Source organism: Triticum dicoccoides, chromosome 6B (assembly GCF_002162155.2).
Source record: "Triticum dicoccoides isolate Atlit2015 ecotype Zavitan chromosome 6B, WEW_v2.0, whole genome shotgun sequence".
In the NCBI taxonomy this organism is placed as follows: Eukaryota; Viridiplantae; Streptophyta; class Magnoliopsida; order Poales; family Poaceae; genus Triticum; species Triticum dicoccoides.
This window is the reverse complement of record NC_041391.1, coordinates 517,716,771-517,727,083: the sequence shown is the minus strand read 5'-3', so window position 1 is coordinate 517,727,083 and position 10,313 is coordinate 517,716,771.

Below are 10,313 nucleotides of genomic sequence, written 5' to 3'. Positions count from 1 at the left end.
TAAGTTGATCTAGGTTTCAATCTTGGTGTAACAGACTTGAACACTTTGGTCTCACTGAGTTAAAGTAACCGCTTGCGATTTTGCATCTCGGTGCCACCGAGTTGTTCCACTCGGTCTCACTGACAGGGTCTGGATATATATACCCACGGGTCGAATTTTTGAAAATTTCTCCGAAAACCCTTCGCCCGCGCTGTCCAGCTCTGCCGACTCCAGGTCTCTGGATCATCGCCTCCATCGCCAGCGTCCTCCTGCCGCTGGTCTCTGCCGACTCCACGTCTCTAGATCATCGCCTCCGTCGCCAGTGTCCTCCTGCCGCTGGTCTCTGCCGCCATCAACGGGATCTCCTCCCCGTTGTCGCCGTAGAGAACTCACCACCAAGTTAGAGTATGAGTTTGATCCTTTGTGCTTTCTCACTCCGATTCTTAGCACAAAGATAATGCCATGATTCTTGCCACGATTTAAACTATTCTATCCAGCAAAAACCTCCTTTGGATTAGATATGATTTGAAAGTTTAGGGTTAGGCTTCCGCCGATTTCATCTCGGACCAACTGAGTTGTAGAAATCGGTCCCACCGATTTGGCCTAGGCCATTGCACTGTGACTTTCAGTCTGACCAAAACTCACAAATCGGTGTGACCGAGTTTAGAACTTTGTGAAGCCCTAGCAATATTAGTGTCACCGAACTATGCCTCAGTTTGACCGAGTTCACTGGTTTAGACACTGAATGTTGCTTCGGTGTCACCGAGTTCAGCAAATCGGTAGCTCTGAAATGACTTCAGTAGAAAAATAAAACTAAGTTTTTGACTCGTTTGTTTTGCAATATCTCTACACTTTGTGATGCTCATTCACTCTATCTCATCTATATCTATTCACAGGGTTAGCTTTTAGCTTGCAGCATGAATGACAACAGTGACAGCCAGAATATGTCAAAGGAACAGGTTTAGATGAGTGAGGGCACCAGTCCCTCTGAGAGCAGACAATATGATGGGAGAAGAAGCACTCCCAGCAACCTGACAAAAGCTGCAACTAGGCAGAGGAAGAAGAAGACATCTGATTCTGAGGATGAAGATTTTGTGATTGATGAGGAAGTCTCTTCCAAGAGGAAAGGAGACAAGAAGGATACTGGCATTGCTGCAAATCTCAAGCCAGGATCAAAGATAAAAGCTCCAGCAAGAAGACTTCCCATGTCCAAAGCCAAAGCCTCAACCCAAGAGACCATGGTGTTCACTCTTGAACCCAAGGAGGCTAGTTAGGGCAAGAAGAGGAAGGAGAGGGTCAAGAAGACAATGGCCAGAGTCATTGGGAGATCTTCAATGATCAAAGACCCAACTGAAGATGAAGAGCAAGAGGAGCCTCCTGCCAAGGCTCAAAAACTGATGGGGGGTACAATCAGATCAGGGGCTACTCCTTCAAAGTCCAAATCTGCCCCCAAGGCTGCTGCTCAAGCCCCAAAGAGATCCACCAGAAACATATCAGCTGCTAAAAATAACAAGGCCCCAGTGCCTGAAATGGAAGAAGAAGAAGAAGATGAGCAAGTGCTCAGAAAGTTGAAGCCCAAGATTCTTGATCACAATGACACTCACCCTGTTGTTGAAAACATGAAGCTCAGGAAGGATGCAGGTCTCAGGCTATGGAGGAAGAATGACCCATATGCCATTAGAAGGAGAAAAGTTGTTGACTATAGGTTCCACACAATGGAACAACAAGACTTCTATGAGACTGTGCTGCTTGACAAGAAGCCTATAGTCAGTGACATGAGATGGGTCGACTGGGAGTACATTGATAGCAATGAAGATCACTTCCCAGGAGTCCATGAGAGCTTCAGATTAACAAGGGTTGATGCATTTGTTGGCCAGAAGTTAACAAAATTGAATGATGAGTTGATCATGCAGTTCTACTCCATAGCATACTTTTACCCCGATGGTAAAATTGTGTGGATGACAGAGGGTACCAGGTACCAATCAACTGTGGCTGAGTGGGCAAAGCTGATAAATGCCCCAGAAGAGCTTGATGATGATACAGATGTGTATGCTAAGCCAAGGAAGGGACATGACTCCATGGCACATATGTACAAGGAAATCCCAGCTGGTGCCTTGGACACCCACAAGTTTGGGTATGTTTATTATCTGTTGTTAGGTCTACCAACAATCAACACAATTCTCGGACACACCTTGCTGCCCAAGTCTGGAGATGACATGATGATCAGAGGGCATTCAATAAATCTACTTCATATGTTTGATGTGCCTGAAAAGTTCAAGGTGATGACATTGATTGTTGAGACAATCAAGAGGACTACTGCAGACCAGAAGAGATCATGTGGCTATGCTCCACAAATCCAGATGCTCATCAACTCCAAGATGGGCAAGAGCATGTATCTTATGGACAAGGAACATCTTCCCCTGCTGCCAGAGTTTGAAGCTAATGTGGTTGTCATAGATCCATCACATCCCATATTTGTGCAGGCTCAGGAGAAGAAAGAGAAAGCTAGAGCTGAGAAGGCAGCCAAGATTCCAAGTGCAGAAGAAGCTTCTCAAGTATTCCTGAAATCCAAGCAAGATCAACTGGGCTATCTCATTCAAGCAACCTTGAGGATTGAGAAAGGGTTGGCAACCCTTACTCGGAACCAAGAGAGTCTAGAGAGGATCATTGAGATTAAATTCTATGATCTAGACTTGAAGGTCACAGAGATTCAGATTGCAGTTGAGCAACTCCAGGATGAAGCATAAGAGAGAAGAGGGAGAGCTACTACAGATGCCTTTTAGAGAGTGCCAAGGGGACAAAGATCTAAAGCTGTGCCAGCCATTGACACCAGGGCAACTACATCAGCACCAGTAGCTATAGCCTCTGTTGCTCCACCACTTGCAACTCCACCAGCTCCTCAGACCTCTTTGGATGCATTCATCGCATGACTCCTCTCCACGCCACCTTCTCACTCCAGAGCTCCCAAAAATTGTGCTTAGAGCCTCATAGCACTATGAATTTTCAAGATTTCTGGTAACTTGTTGCCAAAGGGGGAGAAAGTGTATAGATCATAGGCTGAGAGAGAGAGAGAGTGATTGCTTCTTTTGCCTCTTTTTGCTACTCCATTTGCTTTGCTTGTTTGGTTGAAACAATATTTAATGATTGTGTGTGAGATACTCTTATGATCGTATGTTTGATCATATCATACTTCAATGCTTGTGCTTAATGATGATATTCGTATCTGATGTATGATCATTCATATCTCATTTCGGTGATGAGTGCATATTCCATATTCTATCATTTTGAGCGCTCCACCAAGATATATGTTACATGGAAGAGTGACCCATAATCCTAATTGAGTGTGCATTTGCATTCAAAAGCAAATTTAAATAATGCGCAAATTTAGGGGCAGCTCTTGCTTATCACATACTTCTCAAAGCGACGATGTATTTCATTTATATTACCATTTTTCGAAGCTTTGACCAATATGTTGTCATCAATTACCAAAAAGGGGGACATTGAAAGTGCAACTAATCCCCGAGTGGTTTTGGTAATTCATAACAACATATAGCTCATTGAATTAATACTCTTTTAAGATCAATGTTTCAGAAAGTTCAATGATTGGTATGGCATGGACTAGAGATGTGGACCCCTCAAAATGCTAAGGACACATATTGGCAAAAGCTCAAGACTCTACCTTTTATTTTAGTGATCCAAGATCATGTTGAGTCTATAGGAAAGCCAATACTATTAAAAGGGGATGAGGTGTTGCTTAATGGCTTGCTTGCTCAAAATGCTTAGTGATATGCTTCAAAATCCCTCAACCACTTTCTCATTTCCACATATGTCCTAAACCTAAAGTCAAACTCGGCCCCACTGATTTGATCTATCTGCCACCGAGTTCACTTGACATGGCCATATCCACAAACCATAATCAGTTCATCTTACCGATAGGGATCTCGGTCTCACCGAGATGGGAATGCAAACTTTGTGTTTCCCTTCATACCATTTCGGTCTAACCGAAGTGAGCGATCGGTCTCACCGAGTTGGCATTGCAAACTCTCTGTTTCCCTTTTGTAACGTTTCAGTCTAACCGAGATGAGCGATCAGTCCCACCAAGTTTGCCTGACCAAGTCTCTATTTTCTTATTACTGAAACCGGTCTCATCAAGTTCATGTGATCGGTCTCACCGAGATGAGGTTTTGCCCTAACCCTAGCGCATCGGTCTCACTGAGTTGATGTTGTTGGTCCCACCGAAATGCCTAACATTCACATTTTGAACCAAGTCGGTCTGACCGAGTATAACCATTCGGTCCCACCGAGTTTGGGAATTTGTGTGTAACTGTTAGATTTTGTGTGGAGGCTATATATATACCCCTCCACCCCCTTATCCATCAAAGAGAGAGAGAGCCATCAGAACGTGCCTACACTTCCACTACTCATTTTCTGAGAGAGAACCACCTACTCATGTGTTGAGACCAAGACATTCCAATCCAACCACAAGAATATTGATCTCTAGCCTTCCCCAAGTTGCTTTCCACTCAAATCATCTTTCCACCATAGCCAAATCTGTGAGAGAGAGTTGAGTGTTCTGGAGACTATCATTTGAATCACAAGAGCAAGGAGTTCTACATCAACACGCCATCTATTACCTTTTGGAGAGTGGTGTCTCCTAGATTGGTTAGGTGTCACTTGGGAGCCTCTGTCAAGATTGTGGAGTTGAACCAAGGAGTTTGTAAGGGCAAGGAGATCGCCTACTTCGTGAAGATCTACCCTAGTGAGGCAAGTCCTTCGTCGGCGATGGCCATGGTGGGATAGACAAGGTTGCTTCTTCATGGACCCTTCGCGGGTAGAGCCCTCTGTGGACTCGATCAGCCATTACCCTTCATGGGTTGAAGTCTCCATCAACGTGGATGTACAATAGCACCACCTATTGGAACCACGCCAAAAATCTCCATGTCTACATTGCGTTTGCTCCCTCCAAACTCCTCCCGTTTACCTTCATATGCAATGATTTACACTCCGCTGCTATACACTTAGAATTGCATGTGTAGGTTGTTTGCTTGACTAGTGTTAAGTTGCTAAAATCTGCCAAAACTTAAAATTAGGAAAAGGCTAGATTTTTATTTGGTCAAGTAGTCTAATCACCCCCCCCCTCTATACATACTTTTGATCCTACAATGATTGATGCGTCGGAGGCGACTCAGGAAGCCGAGATAGCAGAGTTGGACTATAAGGAGGAGTCTGCTGAGGATTCGGCTGAGTCTGCTGAGGCGGCGTCCAGTTTGGAAGCTTGACGTTATCCTTTCTCCATAGACAGGTACTCCTTAAGGCATTTTCTAGAAGAATCTCCCCTTCACCTGTAGGGTACTCAAGCTCCAGTCCCTCAAATATGTCCATTATTCCATCCACCTCGACAATAGCAAAGCCATGTGGAATCGGACGGCAATGGAAAGTTCCCTCAGCTCAAGGAGGTAAGATAGAGCCGACTGCCACCTTCAAGGTCTGGTTATGGCATTTCGCCATTAGCACACAATGTTCATTCTCTGTGATATTATCCACGGGGTAGTGAGGAGCCGTGATATCTGGCTGAACGAGCTTCATGGAAGCCATGCTGCTTCTCCACTAAGATGGTGGGGTAGCTTCGGGGGCAGTGTCGAATGAAGGATTTTCGTGCCGCTGAGATGGTTGGTCGGTAGCTCCCTGGCTCTCAAATTCCTCTAGTTTCGCTAATCTTTCATTGATCTTCTGCATTTCGCTTTCTTCCTCTATCTTCTTTCTTTGTCGGCGTCTATAACCACCACTGTCGGGAAACCCATGCACCCACAGAACAGAGCCTGATGTGCCTCGTGTTCATCCAGGGTGTTCAGGATTCCCAGGGGCCTTGGATAGCTCGTCCTTCTCTCTATCAGGATGGAACATCCCTTCCTGTGCTTCTTTGATTGCTTCCTCAATCTTTTTGACAGGTATTGCAAGTTGAGCTTTTGTTAAACGACACTTCCCTGATTCTGGGTCCAAAGTTCCCCCAACCCCGAAGAACCAAGTCATTGCCCGATTTGGCCAGTGCAATGTCGCTGGTTGGACCCCTTTAGCAAGCAGGTCTTGCTTAGCTTTGTCCCACGTAGGCCGGGATTTGTTGTAGCCACCTGACCCCATAACATGGTGATACTTCTTCTTTGCATCATTTTACTTATTTATCTGTGACCTTTGCTTACCCTTCTTTGATTTCTTGTAGGCCACAAATGCGGGCCAGTGATCTTTTATGTTCGCATATTGACCAGTGAATTCTGGAGTCTTGTCTTTGTCTACAAACTTTTTGTTCAAATCTTTCTTCCAGTTCTTGAATAGTTCTGCCATCTTATTAAGAGCAAAAGCCTTGATCTTCGGGAGAATAACTGGCTTATTCGGATCCTCCTCTAGAGGTAGGCTGAAATTTGTCATCAGCGAGTTCCAAAGATCACATTTATGTCTATCGTGGACATAAGAAACTTGAGGGTCCTTCTTCTTATTCCATTCTTGGATGCTGATCGGGACGTTGTTCCTAACAATAACTCCGCATTGATGTATAAATATGTCCTTGGTCCTCTTGGGAGCAATCGGTTGTCCATTTGGAGTGACTTCTTCGATCGTGAACCTTTCATCCTGGCCCAACCTTTTCTTCAGGCCTCGTCTCCTTACTGAAGTTAGGCTCAATTCGGAGGGCAATAAAAGAAGAAAGAAGCGTCAATATATGTACATACAAAACAATTAACGCATCTAGTCAGTAGAGGCTTAATATATATATACCTCACTAAACTTTGCTATAGTTAAGGCTCCTTCCTCCCCCATTTGATCACCGGAGTCGTCATGATCTCCTTCCTCCTCCATTCGATCACCGGAGCCGTCATGATCTCCTTCCTCCTCCATTGGGTCACCGGAGCCGTCATCCTGTCTTTCATCACCATCGATGTTGTTGAGAAACGACAAGGTGATATCACCTCTGTCACTGATTATATCCCCTAACAACTCTTCTTTTTCTAAGTCTATGTCCATAGTTTCTACAAATATTACAACATGACAATATACAACCATGAGAGATGGATTAGTGGAAAACATGGACTTAATCACAACAAGGAATCATATGCATATGAGCAATGGATTAGTGGCAACCATCATGCAAAGTTCACAAGTTTTATAACAGTTAGTTTCATACGATCGTCGAGGACTCCTCCCCCCTCATGTCAATTGAGTCATCCTATATTTCGAGAGAGGATGCTTTGGACCGCCTCTCTCATGGTCATCGAGGATACTTGCGGACCCCCCCCTCATGTCGAAGTTATCGGGGATAAGTTGAATTCCCGAGAGAGTTAGGGGTGTTCTAACGCGGCACTACACGATATAGGTGAAGGGGGATAACATCCGGGAATGTTTTCCCGAAGTTTGCATTTTTGGACAGATAAAACAGAGGGGGACGGTTCCAGGTTTGCTATCCTAGCTGCTTGTGACAGACGAACGGAAGGCATATTCGGATTCGTCATATATAAATTATTTTCATTGGAGTTATGGTTAATTTTGTACGAATTTCTAAAGTTTTACCAATATCCTAAAAATTCCTAGAATTCTGCTAAGTCTCTGCTAGAGTCTATTAGCTTGCTCAAAACTTTGTTTCAAGTGTCATTTGATACAAAAAATTCTAACTTTGTTACAAACATATGAACATTTTCTATATACATCAATCCATCCATCCATACATATATACATACATACATGGACAAAACAATCTATGAACATAAAAAAATTAAGAAAGAAATTCTATGTACATAGAAAATTCTAACTTTGTTACAAACATATGAACATATGAACATGGGAGACCGACCTGAAGAAAAAGATTGCATGTGTGCGACGGATAATGCCGACTGGTAGTGTGTGTGCATGCATGCACGAGAGAAAGTTAGTGGTACAATTATAAAGAGAAGACGACTGTGTGGGTGTAAAAGACTAGGTGAGGTCATAATCAATGTAAAGTTGAATTCAAATATTTGAATAAGAGATCATGATGTTTGAAACCCATGCATGCATGAATATAACTGAGATCTGCACGGTGTGGTTTGGAAACGAGCATGTTGTAATGTATACACATTGAACAAGGTCAGACTTATTTGAATTTGAGATACGATGGCAGACATCGTTTGGCCACATTGCATCCGTGCATGGACACACTATTCTAATTGGAGATGATGGGTGGCTTTCGCATCACATATCTATATCTATACCCCTATATATATTATATTTTATATATTTTTATATAGTGTGTGATAACTTTAACTTTGAAAGATGATCGTTGGATGAGGCCAATCTGATGGTGCAGAGATGGCAAATTTGAGCACTACTGGCCATTGGATATCATCTAGATTCCACTAGATTTTGCCACATGTACAATCTAGAAGACTCCATGGTTGAACTTAAGCATAATGCACAAACCTCAAAACACAAGCACTTCTTCTTTGTTCTAGAATCTTCCATATCAGAATTGCCCAAATGCTTTTCTACATGATTTGCCATTATTTGTTTTTACTTTATGCCTTACAATGCACAATTCCATGAATCTTAAAATAGATTAGCATTCTTATAAAAACTAGATGATTTTGAATGAAATGAACTATAAGAATTAAATGAACATCTACATCATGCCTATATGACTCAAAGCTTACATGCTATAATGTGGTATTTATTCATAATTTTGTTGCCAAATCTCATGCGTGCAATGCACATGTACCTTACTAGTCTAAATGGTGTTTGTGTGTGTGTTGTGCGTGTTAAACACATTGTACGTAGTATATCATACATGGTTTAGATTCTGAACATCTAGCTAGAGCATACATATACTATGATTTGAATTCAACACAAAATGGATACATATATTTGAATTTGAGACCGTATGTACATGTAGTTTGTATTTATGTAGGAATTTACTTCTCCTATATTCATGTCATGTGTTGTGAAGATAATATTTAGATGGTTGTATAACTAACCCGAGTACAATCCCATTCAAACATGGAAAATGTACTCAAATTTAGTCCATATGCTAGACAACATACATTGTTTTTTTATTGTTGAGGGAAGTGCAAATTGTTTTGGGACTGTACATGTTATGTTTGTTGTCCCGATTTTTTTTAGTTTTTTTGTTGTATTTGAATGCATTTCTAGTAATATAATAAACCGGGACATGGCTCTCTCTAATGATGAGGTGCGAATTGTCTTTTTTTGGGGTACACGTTAAGCTTGTTCTCCCAAAATTTCAAGCCGCGCCTTGTTATGCCGAAATTTCAAGCTAGCGTCTCTGTCTATCGTGCTGCGAAACTCCCGCCTCTTCAACCCGCGCCTTGTTACCCCGAAATATTTAAGATATATCCTTGTCTTGTTGTGCTCCGACAACTCCCTCCATCTCAACCCGTGCCTTGCTATTCCAAAATTACAATGTGCGCAAAAACTCCCACCTCCGGTGAAATCCCGACACGCGAAATGCCTGTGATACCCCTGAACCGAAAGAACCGCCTCTAAATGGTGGGTGTACTTTCATAACTTACCCCACATTTTGTACAAGCACGTCCCTAAGCCATGGTTCCCCACTCCCATCCCATCCGCCCACACATTCATACATAGACGCCGTGAAATCCCGCGAAGCCCCACACCCTCCTCCGTCGGCCACCCAGCCGGAGCCTCTTCCCCGACGATGTTGTCCACAACTACACCTCGGCATCCCTCATCCACCGTACCGGATGAGGATCCGTCGTCGATCTCATCGTCCTGCCGGTTCAGCCACCCCGTCCTCCACCTCCAAGGAGCTGCCCCGATGTTCCCCTCGTCTTTCGCACCACCTCCATTCCCACACTGATGTCTTCACCTGCACCACCGAAAGAGCATCATCATCACAGTTTCCTCGGATGAAGCTGCGGCTTACTCGGCGCCACTAAAGAGGTTGTACACTAATCGCTGCATTTTCTTCTTGATTCGATCTCACGGTGCTGCCGGCGCTCGGTCCTGAGCCGACACGACACGGCTCCATCCACGGCGGCGTCGCCGGCCACTTCCTCCACGACGTCGCTCCCTCGGCGGCGACATCCACATCAGTAGGAGTTGTTGCTGCTTTAGCTCTTGCTCGCGCTGCTACTCTACTCTTGCTCTCGGTCCTGCCTAGTCTGCTCTTGCTCTTGCTCTTGCTCGCGCTGCTGCTCTCGCTCTTGCTCTTGCTTGCAATGCTGCTCCGATTTAGCTACACTTCAGTCGACTGAATCGACTTTTGGGTCAGTCGATTTTCAGGGGGTGGGGGGCTCGCCGGAGTTAAGGAAGAACCAGTTACAGCGGGGAGGGGG